Genomic DNA, 16,690 nt, shown 5'->3' with positions numbered 1-16,690 from the left:
CATGGCGTCGACGGTTCACGTCACTCCCTTCGCCCGCTTGCATCTGCGGCTCGCTCAGTGGACTCTGGCCTCTCAGTGGCGGCAGGATCGCGATCCAGTCTCTTGTCCGATAACAGTCACGTCTTCTTTGAGACAATCGCTCCGTTGGTGGACCAACTCTTCCAATCTTTCCGGGGGTTTGCTGTTTCTCGTTCCTCCGTGCAGCAAAGTCCTGACCACGGACTCCTCAGAGTACGCGTGGGGGGCACATCTGGACGGTCTGCGGACGCAGGGTCTGTGGTCTGCCGAGGACCGTCGGTGCCACATCAATGTGTTGGAGCTTCGCGCCATCTTTCTCGCGGCGCGAGCTTTCGTCCACCTGCTGCACGATCAGGTGGTGCTCGTGCGGACCGACAACCAGGTGGCGATGTACTATGTCAACAAACAAGGTGGGACGGGCTCTTGGCCTCTGTGCCAGGAGGCTCTTCGTCTTTGGGATTGGGCGGTCTCCCAGAACATGTTCCTGCGTGCAGTTTACATTCAGGGAGAACAGAACCGTCTGGCGGACAAACTCAGTCGTCTTCTCCAGCCGCACGAGTGGTCTCTGAACTCCCGGGTTCTGCGCGAGGTCTTCGACCGCTGGGGGACCCCCCAGGTGGATCTGTTTGCCTCCCCGGAAACCCGCAAACTTCCCCTCTACTGTTCTCGGATGTAGTCCCGGGACCGTCTCGAGGCGGATGCTTTTCTGCTCGACTGGGGGGGGAGGTTTGAGAACGCTAGTGCATCTCAAATCGTCCGGAGCCACTATGATCCTCATTGCGCCTCGTTGGCCCAGACAGCACTGGTTCTCCCTGCTCCTTCAGCTCAGTGTCAGGGAGCCGCTTCTTCTGCCTGTCTTTCCCTCTCTGCTGTCTCAGAGTCGGGGTTCACTGTTACATCCCAATCTTCAGTCTTTGCATCTGACCGCTTGGTTCCTCTCCCCTTGACTTCGTTCCCGGTGTCCCAGGCGGTGAGGGAGATTTTGGAGGCATCTCGCAAGGTCTCGACTCGGCGTTGTTATGCCCAAAAGTGGACCAGATTTTCATCCTGGTGTTCATTGAACCATCTGGACCCGAGCTCGGTTCCCGTTTCTTTGGTACTGGACTATTTGTTGCATCTGTCTAAGTCAGGCCTGAAGACGACTTCTATTCGGGTGCATCTCAGTGCCATTGCGGCGTTCCATCGGCACCTCGAGGGTCGTTCCCTCTCTCTTCATCCTATGGTAACTCGTTTCATGAAGGGTTTAGTGAATGTCCATCCTCCTCTGAAACCTCCTCCGGTGGTTTGGGATCTTAATGTGGTCTTGGCTCAGCTGATGAAGCCGCCTTTTGAGCCTATCGACAAGTCTCATCTTAAGTTTCTCACTTGGAAAGTGGTCTTTTTGATTGCGCTCACGTCCGCTTGTCGGATTAGTGAGCTGCAGTTTTTGGTTGCGGATCCTCCTTTCACGGTGTTCCATCATGACAAGGTGGTTCTTCGCACCCATCCTAAATTTTTGCCTAAGGTTGTCTCCGATTTCCACCTCAATCAGTCCATTGTCCTTCCAGTATTTTTCCCGAAGCCCCACTCTCATCCTGGTGAGGCGGTGCTTCATACGCTTGACTGTAAGAGGGCGTTGGCCTTTTATCTCCAACGTTCCAAGTCCTATCGGAAGGTTCCTCAATTGTTTTTGTCCTTTGACCCTAATCGTTTAGGACACCCGGTTTCTAAGCGCACCTTGTCAAACTGGTTAGCTGCTTGTATTTCTTTTTGCTACGCTCAGGCTGGTCTCACGCTCCATGGTCGAGTCACAGGGCATAAAGTCCGAGCGATGGCAGCTTCGGTTGCTTTCCTCCATTCTGCGCCTATGGAGGACATTTGTAAAGCTGCCACTTGGTCTTCGGTTCATACGTTCACCTCTCACTACTGTCTGGACACTTTGTCCAGAAGCGACGGCCGGTTTGGCCAGTCGGTGTTACGTAATCTGTTTTCCTAAATTGCCATCCTCCCTCCTGCCCTTTTTTGGTTAGCTTGGAGGTCACCCACATGTGAGAATATCATGCCTGCTTGTCCTGGGATAAAGCACAGTTACTTACCGTAACAGGTGTTATCCAGGGACAGCAGGCATATATTCTCACAACCCGCCCTCCTTCCCGGGGATGGCTTTTACCTTTGCTTGATATGGAACTGAGGACCACGAGGTGGGGATGCGCCCTCTAGTGGGCAAGAAGGCTAGCACATGCATGGTGCAGTGTGCAAACTTGAAACTTCCATCAAGTTTGCTTGAAAAGCTGTTCGCGCTGGGGCTCCGTAGATGACGTCACCCACATGTGAAAATATATGCCTGCTGTCCCTGGATAACACCTGTTACGGTAAGTAACTGTGCTTTCTGGCTGTCTCCTTAGTTGGTGTACCGGGGTTAGCATTATATAATTAAACAAACTTTACCCCGATTAGCTTGTGCTTTGGCAAAAAAACATGAATCATACCTCACACGCATTTAGCTTGCTAAATCAAGAACATGAAATACAGACAGCTGTTTTAGATAACTGAGCAGCCATAGATTAAATGAATTGGCCTCTAATATGCATCAAGATAACTTACCAGAGTGGTGGAATGCTCTATGGTCTGGCCAGTGGTGCCAGTCATTTTTCAGTCTACTCATTGGAATAGGTCTTTTGATTACTCTCTGTTGTCTTATTCAATGCCTGCCTTCCTTGTTTGCTTTATGCATCAGTCCATATCGCAAATTATCCCAAGCAGCTTTGCCTCACCTCTATAAGCCCTTAAAAATAGTTAAGTAAGGGGAAATGTAGGGACGCCATTCTGAAACAGGGTGAGATCAGCACATTGATTTCACTGCTCCTGTGAAAGAATTATGAGCCCCTGTGAAAGAATTATGAATTATTCCAATTCCCTCTCCCCTCATTAAGCAAGGAAAGTGTTAGCACTTTGTGACAGAATGCTGAGGCATTCCCCCCTCCTTTCTTGTCACAAGACCCCTGTCACATATTAACCCTTTTCCTTAGCAACAGCAACAGATGAATCCAGAGACCAATGGGATAGCACACATCTACCAGCAGGCGGAGATAGAGAAACTGATTAACAGGTGGTCCTATTGGCTGGCACTCCTCCTGTATCTCCAGTATTCTCTATCTCCCAGCAGGAAATGGTCGCTATTCAACTAGCTCCTGAATTCTGGCTGTGACTGGAAAATTATTTTTTCCTGTTGAGGTTTCTCTTCAGTGAGACTGCCATTCTGTTTCTCCTGTTGAGGTTTCTCTTCAGTGAGCTGGCAGCTGGCAATGCTATTTCTCCTGTTGAGATTTTCTCTTCAGTGAGACAGGGTGTCCGGCTGAACGGTGCCGGCTTTAGGGGTTACACCTGGGCCCCCCAGGTCCCTGCCTCACCCTCCCTCCATTGCTAGAGGGTCTGACTGGGTCTCAATTTTTTTTTCTTCTTTCCCTTTTCTGTTTAAAAAAAAAAAAAAAAAAGGGAGACCACAGTTGCTACATTCTGCTCTGTTAATGCTGCACATCCAGCTCTAACTGGCTTTAACCAGCCCTAACAACAAGCTTGTGAGTATGTATGTGGTTTTCACTGTTTGAACTTCAGGTTCTATTTGGGAGTCTTAGTACTGTGGGTTCGGTCATTGTATGTTTAAGGAGTGGATATTTTATTGAGGCTAAGTTTTATGATTAGAAATCTGTTGAGGGAGCCTGGACTTTCCCGCCCTTTGCATGCACACGCTTGGTTTCGTAGCGGTGCAATTTCATGCTCGCACTTGTTCTCCTTGTTCAGTTTCAGTGCAGCAGTAGTAGTCCTGTTTGTTCCAAGGCTTCTCTTTGATCAAATTGACCAGGAAGCAGCATTACTGACATTTTCAGATGCGACGCGGACAAGAGGTCATAGCTTAAAACTGAATGGCAGCAGGTTCAGGACAAATGTCAGGAAGTTCTGTTTCACACATAGAGTGGTGGGCGCTTGGAATGCTCTCCCGGAGGAGGTGGTGGCAGAAAATACTGTGCTGGGTTTCAAACGCATGTTGGATACACACCTGCTTGCAGATCATATTGAGGGATACGGGAAAACCGGGTCTCCAAAAAGGAGCACCTAAATGGGCCTCCGCGTGTGCGGATCGCCGGACTAGATGGACCTTGGTCTGATCCGGTGAAGGCGTTTCTTATGTTCTTATGTTTGTCACGGCCATGTGCAGCTGATTGTGCAGGTGCTGGTTTATAGCAGCACGCATAAGATGGGACATGTTTTTTCCGGCACTGTGGGAAGCACCGCACCGTTCTTCTGGTTATTCCCTGAGTCTGATTTTCTTTCAATGCAGGCTGCGACAGGGTAAATTTTGCAGGGCTTGAATCCGACTATGTTTCTAGGAGCGTTGATGCAGCGGCCACGTGTCAGTGAGAATCAGGCTTGTGCTTGAGTCTCTGGTGATGGTGGGAGAGCTGCAGCGTTCCTGTAGTTTATTTACAGCTGACTCTGGTCAGGGTATGCCGCGGCTTCTATCCTTTCCGGTTCAGACAAGTTGTACGTGTTTCACCAGCTTTGGGACAAGCTTGGGCAGATTTATATGTCTATGTCTGTGTTCCTGCTGTATTCACTTGAAGGAAGCTGCTAGTTTAATCGGACTCTGGGGTTAGCACTCAAGGGGATTACCAGACAGACTCTGACCTGTGCTAGGTCACCCAGTCTCGGTTTGCCTCCGGACTGGGTCGACATACAGCAAATCACTCCACAGTGAAATAAGCAGTAAGATAGTGCCCTGTATTTCACACGGGTATCTCATTGTCTCTCATGGGGTCCCTGCAGATTGAGCCTTTGTCTGTTGGTAACTGTCCATCTTATTTGGGCCTCTGTGCTGCGCTGCATGTGTCTAGTGGCATAGGAAATATATGCCTATAGGTTTATATATGCCTAACAGTTTCCAAGTTCGGGCTGTCTCTATGGGCATAATGACACTTTGCATCTTCCTGCGGCCAGGACTCTCTTTCTCTATTTCTGAGGGGGCCTGGACTTCAGATTTCCATGCTTACCACACTGGTTTCTTCTGTCGCCATTTTCTCATGGCACATGCTAGACAGACCCCCCAACCAGACAGGAAGGGCTGTGCAGCTTCTTCTAACCAGGAGCCAGTTATCTATTCTATCAAACCCGCGGAAGAGTGCATGCTATGTGGCTGTTAGCCTCATCCCTGAAGCTCTCATTAGCGATGTGAGCTTTGTCTGATACCTGCAATAAGACTCAAGCTAAGGGAATCACTGGATTAGTGAGGGTTAGCACAGATATATATAGGGCTACCTGCACATGTTCAGATGAGGCTCCCAAAAGCCTCACCTGAGCTCTGGGAGAGCAATTCCGAATTGGGAACGTAGATGACATCACCAAAAGTGGGGCTGACTTATCCTGCTGTCCACGGAGAACTCCCGTTACAGGTAAGTAACTTCGCTTTTCTAGTTTACTGATGTACCACATGCAACAAATTATTTTTATATTATTCCAAAGTATAATGAATGAAAGAGAACTCAGAGATATTAAACCAGCATATTAAACCATAAATGTATTTACACATACTGTAGAGAAAGCTGTTTTACATGCACAAAAGAGCTTTTAAAAACATGTGTGCCCTCGTTTGCACATAAAAAGTATGTGAACAGAAAGTGCATAACTTTCTTTTATGCAGTCTGCAGAAGGGTGTTGCTGCGTTGAGTTTGGTTGGCGTGGAAGAGGAGTTGTGATATTGAATGAGGCAACCATTGGGAGAGGAGACACCAGTGATCGTTCCTGCCCCCCTTAACTAGATTCCCGGAGATCAATTTCAGTACAAACCCAAACCACCTATCATGCTTCGAAGTGGACAACGCATTCATCTCACTGCCTTGGTACCTAACCACATCTTTTGGGAAACTGCTTTATATTGGCTCCACCTATCATTTCAGAAAACATCAGCACAAAATCGCTGGTGCTGCTTCTGACAGCATTAAATCGTTCTAGTTTTGAAAAATCTCAAGCTTTCGCCTTTACCTTTCACAAATCCTTCGTGGGAGGAAAAAGAAGAAAAAAACCGCAAAACTACAAAGTCCAGGTCCGGTGCCATGGCGGGAACATCTATGCTAAGCATGGAGCTCAGCTCGTAGGCTCAGCATGTAGGCACACAGAGTCCCCTCCCCCGGATGATGCGTGCCTATGTGTGCCTACATGCTCAGCTCACTGCCTATGTGCTGAGCTGACGTGCTGAGCTCTATGCTCAGCATAGACATTCCCTGCCGAACCCGGACTCAGACTGAATTTGAAATTAAGTAGGCCTCCCTGGGGAGTCCCATGGGCTTGGGAGGGGTCCCCATGGGAGTCCCGTGGGCCTGGGAGGGGTCCCCGCGGGAGTCCCGTGGGCCTGGATCCCCGCGTGATTCCCGCGATCCCCGTTCCCATGCAGACCTCTAATGACTTCATTAACGCCTTTCCCTTTTTTTTAACCTCTATACCATTTGAAAAAGGGCAAATATCTAATTATTCATTTCTAGAATTGTATATTTTTTAAATTTAGTACACAGTATTCCAGATGGGGCTCACCATGGATCTATACAATGGCATAATGACTTCGGGCTTACGGCTGACGAAACTCCTACGTATACAACCTATGATTTGTCTAGCCTTAGATGAAGCTTTCTCCACTTGCTTGGCAGTCTTCATGTCCTCACTGATGATCACCCCTAAGTCATGTTCTGCTACAGTCCTCACTAGGATCTCACCATTAAGAGTGTAAGTCTTGCATGGATTTTGCTTGCCAAGGTGCATGACTTTACATTTTTCGGTATTGAAACTTAGTTGCCAGGTCCTGGACTAGCGCTCCAGTAGGAGTAGGTCGTGCACCATACTGTCAGGCATTGAGTTTCCGTCCAGCACTGTGCTTTTGTCTGTTGTGTTCTTGCCTACCACATTGCATAGTTTGGTGTCGTTGGCGAATAGCGCTATTTTACCTCGAAGCCCCTCAGCCAAGTCCCTTATTAAGATGTTGAATAGGATCGGGCCCAAAACCAAGCCCTGCGGCACTCCACTGATCACCTTCATCGTTTCGGAGGGGGTGCCGTTTACCACCACCCTCTGATGCCTACCTCCAAGCCGGTTCCCAACCCATGTCGTCAATGTGTCTCCCAATCCTATAGAGCTCATCTTGCTCAACAACCTGCTTTGCTGAAGTCCAAGTTTACGATGTCCAGGGACTCCCCAACATCTAGTTTCCCCGTCACCCAGTCAAAGAAGCTGATTAGGTTGGGATTGGCAGGATCTCTCCTTGGTAAATCCATGTTGACGGGTATCTCGTAGATTCTCCTCATTCAGGATCGTATCCAATTGGCGTTTGATTAGAGTTTCCATTAGCTTGCTCACTATTGATGTGAGACTCACCGGTCTCTCCGAGATTCTCAGAGAGAACGTGAACTCGCAGGCCTTGAGCATGCACGCATGCTCAAGGCCCAGCAAAGAAGAGGAGGCCGACATGCTGGTGCTACATTAAAATAAGAGGGCTCTGGGGACTTCAGGTTGCAGCGGGGGGGGGGGGGGGGTGCCCGATCACGGTGAGAGGGTGCTCGATGGCAGCGGGGGAAGGGTGTCGGTTTGCGGGGGGGGGGCTTTGGGGGGAGCAATGCCGGTTCTCATGGGGGGGGAGAGCAGCGCTGCTGGCCTCGGTGGGGGTTGGGAACGTATCAAAGCGAGTTTCCATTATTTCCTATGGGGAAACTAACTTTGATAAACGAGCATTTTGGATTACGAGCATGCTCCTGGAACGGATTATGCTCTTAATCCAAGGTACCATTGTATATTGAATCAATCAAAATGCATTAATATCACTCTGTTCTCATAATCTGAAATTTCTCTCCACAGCTGTGTAGGGCAATTAGAATTCTCGTTTTACTTTGCCTCTGCCAGCCCTTGGAGACGCCAGTTGGCGCTGTCATACAGCTATCCCCTGCTCTGACCGGCAGGCGGTTTAGCTGTGACAAATCCTGACCTGTCGGTGTGGCTTCCCCAATAAAAAGGAAGGCTTTTCAGGTAAAACAGACCTAGGCTCCTGCCTAGTCTGCAAGGCCACACTGAGATATGCTTGCCATAAAGGAGACGACACAATTCAAATCTGTTCAAAATCTTGTTCCTAGACTTTATTGGCAGGGGGTCTGAATACTATCAGCCACCTTCAAGGAATGTGAAAATTAAGCACAAATGTCAGTTGTCAGAATGGCTTAAAGTCCAAGTATGGCATACAATTGCAGTTCCCTGGACTTTCTGTGCTTTAAAGATAGTCCTCTTCACCAGGGTTCAAATAAACAGAAATGCCATGAAAATAAACTTCCAAACAATGAAAGCAAAGCTGCATAACAAAGCAGGTAATTGAAGTAGCAAACTCTAGAAATAAAGTTCCAAGCTTCCCAGTTAACCTTGCTGGGTAACTGTCCAGTTTCCAGCTCAGACTTCTAGGCTCATTAGCATCAGCTGAGCTTCCCAGCATGGAGCACAGTAGGGTATTAGATAAGCTGTTAAGTTTACAAAAGCTTTAACACAGAGGCTTCACACTATCAAAGATACGGCTCCTTTAGCAAACAACAACCTCCAGGCAGTCCCAGAGTGAAACCTTCTCTCCCTAATCAGTGACACCTGGGCTCTGGTTACAGAGAGCCAGCACTCAAACGCAGCTTAGTGAGACAGATCCTTGGCTTCACTTCCCCTCAAGGACTAACCTCCATTCCCTCTGGGTTATAGTCAGCTTCCAGAAGCAGTTCAGTGGTGTCCATTGCCTCAGCCCTCTCAGCAGCTGGGCTCAGGCTTGGGAAGTTCTCTGTCATGTCCATATCCTCACTGCTGTGGGGTTGAGAAGGGAGACTTCTCTCCTCATCTACCTGCTTGCTATGCTGCTGGTGCCTTTGCCTTAATTCATCAGCTTCACCTCTGTTCCTGCCCTCCTTCTGTGATTCAGGGCTCTGCTTTTACATGTGTCATAGCCCCACCCCTCTCTCCTAGGAGCAGGGGGGTTGGGCAGGAAATCCCTAGGGAAATAACTCTGGTTTCTCCTAGGCTGATAGTGTGCATACCTTGCAGGACTATGTCTCCATTTCTCAGTAAAAGTCCTATTAGGCTTTCTGATGAACTTATTCTGATATGGCATTCTCTGCTGTATATTCTTAGGTTTAAACCCTTCCTGCTCTACCTCACTGTCTGAGGGGTAGTCAGCCATTTCACTACTCTTACTTTTAACCTGGTCAGCTCTCCTGACCAGGGACCGTGCTCTGCTTTTATCTATTACAGGGACAAAGCTGGCTACGGGTTTGTCACAGCACGATGGCCTGCCCATGAAGGCTTCAAACCAACCCTGATTTTTCCTAATGTTTAAAATGTCATCTCTCTGGCACTGTGTCATTCTTGGAGATGACATTTTGGTTTTTCTATCAGTTCAGTAAGTTTCAATGTTTTTATTATCTCACATATCAGGTATTATCTGTCTCTTCTCCTCTTACTCAAATGTTTGACGTGATGCTTAAATAAATTGTACTGTTATCTATCTCATATGACTAGTCTTCTTATTCTTTCCTTTAATGTCAATGGTCTTAATCATTGTATCAAACGTAAAAAAGTGACTAATTATTTACGTTCTTTAAATCCTGATATTATTATGTTTCAGGAAACTCACCTTTCTCAATCAGATAGTGCAAAAACTGTCATTACGGGTTATGCTGCCCCATACTACTCCTCAGCACATAAGAAAAAGAATGGTGTTTCCATATACCTTAAACAGTCTCTCCCTGTTACTATCCTCTCGCAGGAAACTGACGTGGAAGGGAGATGGTGTTTATTATATATAACAATTCTCAAAAAGTCTTTTATACTTCTCAATGTATATGCTCCAGTTTCTGATACCCCTGAATTTTATCGTACCATACAGAATACCACAATATAGAAGAAATGAAAAGGAACTCAGCCTTTTTAAAAATAAATTAAAAACTTTCCTTTTTAAAGATGCTTTTAATCTTTAATATAAATACTTTTTTCACTGTAGTTAAGTCATCCCTCCTTATGTTTTTTCCTTGAATGTTCCCTTTTTTCTTCTCGAAACATCTATTATGTAACTTTTCCCCTTTTATCATTATGTGTCTTTGTGTTTGTCTGTTTGAGTCTGTTTTTATCTTGTACTTGATATTATTATGTTTTTTAAAAATGCTTATGTATCTTATTGTAAATCGCTTAGTAAATTATGGATAAACGATTCATCAAATGAATAAATAAACATAAACATATTAAAATATTCACATATACCAATCATATTAGGTGGAGACCATAATCAACCATTGGACCTATTTTTAGACAGAACTTCCACTTGTAGAACATCCAAATCCAAAACCCTCATGACAAATTTCAATTTAATTGATTCTTGGAGAACATTAAAACCAACTGACCGTGAATACACTTCTCAGCCCTGCATAATACCTTTGTCAGACTGGATTATTTTTTAATTTCTTCACATTTATCACCCTTCATTCTCCATGCTATTAATCACTCCATTCTCATATTGGACCACGCTCCAGTTTCTTTATATATTAAAATATCAAATATATCTCACATCAAACATACCTGGCGACTTAACATAATACTAACCGATGAAATCACTATTGAAAAACTTCGATCCTTTACAGAGGAATTTTTTCTTAATAACTCCGATCCACTCATATCTCAAGCTACAATTTGGGAATCATATAAAGCCTCTCTGAGAGGTGAAGTAATAAGTTTAATGGCCTGGCAACACAAACAATCAAATAAACAACTTCAAGATCTTGAATCTGAAATACTAAATATGGAAACCAAATACATATCCAAACCAACTGATACAACACTGCGCATACAACTAACAAAAAAGAAATATGAATATAATGCTCTCGCTTCTCGATTGGCCAACAAAGACGTTTTTATTTTAAAATCTGGACAATATATTGGTGGAAATATAATGGGATGCTCTTTAGCACGATATTTGAAGGGGAGAAAAGAAATATTTCATATTTCATCTATTAAAAATTCTCTTAACCAACCCTTGCTTCATCAAGATGCTATCAGTTCGGAATTTGAACAATTTTATTCCCACTTATTTCAATCAGAATCTAACTCCTCAATAATGGATATATCCAATTATTTAAACAATATCTCCCATCCAACAATACCATCTCAGCTCAAGGATGAATTAGACTTGCCAATTTCTTCTCAAGAAATACTAAAAACAATAACCGCACTCACTTCTAATAAAACTCCTGGACCAGACGGCATTTAGAACAAATTTTATAAAACTTTCTCTTCCTTACTATGTCCTCATCTTTTACAATACTATAATTATATACACTCACATCCTGAAATGCAACGCAACTTTGCAGAAGCTAATATAATATTCCCTAAACGGATAGAGACTTCACTCAAGTTAATAACTATAGACCAATATCCCTGTTAAATTCAGATTACAAAATCCTCGCAAAGATCCTTGCTAACCAAATGAATAAAGAAATTGAACTTCTACTATCTTCGGATCAAGTAGGATTTATCAAACATTGCTACATCGGAGATAATCTTAGAATACTGCATAATGTTAGTGGTTTAGCCAAGACCATCTCAGAGCCTGTAGTGGGACTCACCATCGATGCCGAAAAAGCTTTTGATAAGGTTGAATGGGAGTTCCTACTGCAGGTTCTGAGATGGTTTAATTTTAGAGACGATTTTGTATCTTGGATACATTATATTAGCAACTATCGTCTAGAATTTTGATAAATGACTCTCTTACTAACCCAATCATTTTGAAACATGGAACACATCAAGGTTGCCCCCTATCCCCATTATTATTTAATCTTTCTTTAGAACCTTTACTATCGGCCATAAGACAATCTACTCAAATACAAGGCATCCCTTCTTTCTCTGGAGATCTCAAGATTGCAGTTATGCTGATGATATTATGCTATTCCTCAAGAACCCATTAACATCTCTCTCAGCCTTTATTCCCTTAACCGAATTATATTCCTCTCACTCTGGATACAAGGTTAACTGGGGAAAATCAGTACTATTCCCTCTTAATAATTTAGTATCTTGGTCAGATATCGATACATTTCAATTCTCATGGTCCACCTCTCCAATAAAATATTTGGGTACATATGTACATAAAGATTTTGATGTAACAATGGAAATCAACATTACCAAATTGAAGGAACTAGTTATACAAACATTGTCTAAATCAGGGGTGTCCAACCTGCGGCCCTGAAGTATTTTGTGTGGCCCCGGTTGAGGGTTTTCCTCTGCTGCCCCCGGGTGTTTACCATCTTGACGGCTTCCTCCTCTATCTTGCTGCAGCGTTTGTCCGGCCCCAGAAAATTTTTTTTCAGCCAATGCAGCCCAGGGAAGCCAAAAGGTTGGACACCCCTGGTCTAAATGGTCTCCTTTATACATTACTTGGTAGGGTCGCATTTCAGCAATAAAAATGACACTTGCACCTCAGATCATATACAAACTTACCATGCTCCCTGGTCTATGTAAGCCATCAATATATCGTTGGATAGATCAAAAAATATCTGCCTTTCTATGGCAACATAAAGTACCAAAAATAGGTCTGGATAAATTAAAAGCTAATAAATTTCAAGGAGGGGTTAATCTACCGGATTTTTACAAATATCATTTGGCATCATTAGCTAAATATGGTTCCTATTGGATAACCTATGATCCCTCTCACTCCTTGGCTAAACTTGGAAGTTTTGTTGAGCAAACCGATACCTATTAATGCTCTACCCACCATGTCCATACCAACTCAGCTCAAACATCTCACTCTATTTTCCGCTACCATATCTGCATTACGAATACTAGACTGTATAGCGACCGACTATTTTTACCAACAAAAATAGGACTTTATGGAATAATCTAAAATTTAAACATAATAATCGTTGCTTAAACTGGAGACTATGGAAAGTAAATGGCATTTAGCAAGTTAAACATTTATTTAATGATTCTGAATTGTTATCTTTTCCTAATTTTTGTCTAAAATTCCCTGCCTTATCTTCGAGTCAGAAACAATGGACACTCACCTCACTTCTTGCTACCGTCCAATTTTCTGAAACCTCCTCTCTATTGCAATGGATATATTCAATTACTTCTACAGGCAAAGCAATTTCATTTTACTATAAAATCCTCAGAGATTACCACTTTAATCTTTCTTCTGACATTGTTAACAAATGGTCACAAGATCTTAACATTCAACTCACAGATAAAGAATAGTCTAATTTTTTTTTTTTTGTTTTTAATTATTTATTTATAAATTTTCAAATATAATCAATCAAGTGAAACTTGTACAGAAAGCAAGGTCCAAGAAATAAAGAAAAAACATCCAACATAATACATACATAACAATAAGAAAAATTAAATTCTATCTTAGATCTCGCTCAAGTCCTCATATAGGATCCAAGATTAAACGGAATTTAAGGTAATCAATTAAAAAGGAATAAGAATTATAGGTTGAAACTATGGTAAGGCAGTCATCTTTTCGTCATGAGCTTTCTCCAGCCTTGACATAGATAGGAATGTTGTCAGTTGTGAAGGTTCAAAGAAAACAAATTTATGCAATTTATAAAGAACAATACATTTACAAGGGGATCGGAGAAGAAAAGTAGCTCCCAGGGCAGTAATTGCTGGTCTTAACAATAAAAATTCTTTTCTAAGCCTCTGTGTGTCCCTGGCCAAATCAGGAAACATTTGAACTTTTAATCCAAAAAAGTCTTTGTGTTTATTTTTAAAGTATAACTTCAATAACCATGTTTTATCCAATGTAAGAGCAACTGAAAGAAGCAAAGTAGCCAGAATGGCTACTTCCCTGTCTGAGGACTCTAATAAGGCGGTTCTATCCAAAGGTTGTTGAATCACTTCTTGAAGATTCTTTGGATCACTGGTATCTTTAACAGGCAAATAGTGGAATAGAAGAATCAGAAATTTCAAGTATTTCCACTAGATAACGTTTGAGCATATCTCTAGGAGTTATTGTAGAAATCTTGGGAAAATTAATTAGTCTAAGATTATTATTTCTTGAGAAGTTTTCAAGTGATTCAAGCTTTCTTCTCAAATTAGTGTTATCTTTAATTATGGCCTCCTGTATTACTTTAGAGGATTTAATATCTTGCTGTTGAATTTCAAATTGTGATTTAAAGTCACAGGCAATTTTCTGTAATCCTGAAATTTCTTTATCGTGCTCTTTAAACCTTTCTTCCATTTGATTAAATTGAGAGGTTATAGTTTTAGGTATAGTAGCTACCAAGTCCCACAGGGCGTCCAATGTTACTTCCTGGGGTTTAATAAGTTGAGGAAATTTTAAATGTAAAGTTTTATGCTCACCCATTGGCAAGTCTTCCTGCTGCTGTTCAGGCTGAAGTAAACCAGCTCCCACAGACGTTGAAGCCTCAAACTCCATGTTCAGGCTCCCCAGCAGTAGCTGGGAGCCTGAGTCACCATTCCCCGGATCGATCTCTGCTGCCTCTGGGGGAGGAAGCACTCCGACTCCCTCGGGGTACTGGCCGTTTGAGGATGTGGGGGTGGTGTTCGTGTTTCAGGGCTGAAAGTTGTCTCAAGCCCCAAGGAGGACTGCTGCACGCCGTTCCCCTGCAGCGTCTCCAGCGGGGACAGCCCTGTTTCTGCTGACATGCCCTGCAGCGTCGCTTCTCCCTCTCCGCTTGGGCATCCTCGGTAGGTAATTGTTGAATTGCAGAAAAAAGTCGCTGATTCGAGGAGGTTGTCAGGAGCAAACTCACTTCCAACCTATACGGTCGCCATCTTGGATCAAGAATGGTCTAAAATTAATAGAGAAAACGCTTGAAAGGAAAGGCTCAAAGGACCCTTGACTGGTAAACTTGTAACTGGTGGACATCAGTGTGAACTTTATCTGCACACCACTTGGATTATATTATCATGAACTTCATGAATCTTATTATGTACCATGTGGATCATATTAGTCTATTTAGTGCAGATTTCTTGGCATCTATACACCTGATATGAACTGTTTTTTATATAGAGAGAATACACGACAATACGGCACAATTTAGGATCGTTTCAATTTAGGTGTGTTTCAAACTTTTGCACTTTAACTTACAAATTTTTCTAAAGTTTTGTAGGACTTGCTACCAACATTTTACGTTTTGGGAGATAATTTATTCACTATTTTCTTTTTGGATGTAGCACCTGAGCATTTAACTTTTTGATATATTTTTATTTTTCTTGGAGCAAACGTTTGGGAGTGATTTTAGTACACATGAAATTTTTGATTCTACTAAACATAGAACAATATGATGTATGAGGCAGTTCTTATTTAGACTTGTGTCTGGTACTAGTCAGCTAATATCTACTGCCTGAGCCGTTAATTCCCTCGTGTGCAATCAATAAGGCTCATCTGATGCCCACCTGTTACAAGTTGACCAGTCAAGGGTCCTTTGAGCCTTTCCTTTCAAGCATTTTCTCCAAGGGAAACTCATTTCAGTCTTGTCTAATTTCTTTTTAGATTAAAGTTTGGGTTTCTATTGTTTAGCTGTTTGTGGCTAAAATTAATAGACCATTACTATCTGCTAGCATGTCTCAATCACTTTTCTTTTTAATGTGGACACCTTACAAGAAGAAAAAAGCAAAATTAATAGCTGATGATCTATGCTGGCATTGTCTAAAATCCCCAGGGACGCTCTGATCCAACCTTTTTGGATGCAAGTATGGTCTTTCATTTGTTCCATTTCAAACTGTACTGCAGATTTGTCTTTTGATATTGTTATAATACTTGTGAGAGGAAGTTAATTGATATAATGATATCTATTGCTATACAACAAATTCTCTGCAACTGGAAATCTGCATCTTTATTGAATGACACATTTTGCTGGAATTTTCTATGCCTCTTCAAAAGATTTGAGCAACATGCTGCAGACAAAATGAAATATGGACTAAAGACTCCAAACAGTAATAATATTTGGAAACCCATTCACATGTACTTCCAGTCTATTTGAACCATCTTTTCACATCCAGACAGACACTATTTTATACCCTGATATGTGTAAATTTTTTGATGCTGGTTTACTTTCATGAACTGTATTTGTTATCGTTTTCTGCCTTTTTATAATACTTCAATAAAAAGATTAAACTTAAAAAAAGGAAGTCATATAGAGCATTGAAAATAATTAATAATAATTAACTAATAAAAATAATACACATTAATTTTCCCCACCACCAAATTTCCCTGTCCTGCCCCACCCCACCCGGCTACTTTTTCATGCCACCTGGCTGCAAAAAATTTCTGGGGCGAACACTGAGGTATATGGCTTCTCTCGGGTATGAATTCTCTCATGTTTTGTTAAATCTGATTGCTGATGGAAGCTTTTACCACATTCTAAACAGGTATATGGTTTCTCTCCGGTATGAATCTTCTCGTATATTTTTTAAGTTGACTGCAAACTAAAGCTTTTCCCACATTCTGAACAGGTATATGGTTTCTCTCCAGTATGAATCCTCTTGTGCATTTTTAAATTTCAAAGATAATTGAATCTTTTACCACATTCTATACAGGTATAAGGTTTCTCTCTAGTATGAATCCTCTCGTGTTTTCTTAACTCTGATTGCTGAGTATAGGTTTTATCACATTCTGAACAGGTATATG

This window comes from Geotrypetes seraphini, chromosome 2 (assembly GCF_902459505.1).
Source record: "Geotrypetes seraphini chromosome 2, aGeoSer1.1, whole genome shotgun sequence".
Taxonomy (NCBI): Eukaryota; Metazoa; Chordata; class Amphibia; order Gymnophiona; family Dermophiidae; genus Geotrypetes; species Geotrypetes seraphini.
Note: the sequence above shows the minus strand (reverse complement) of the source record.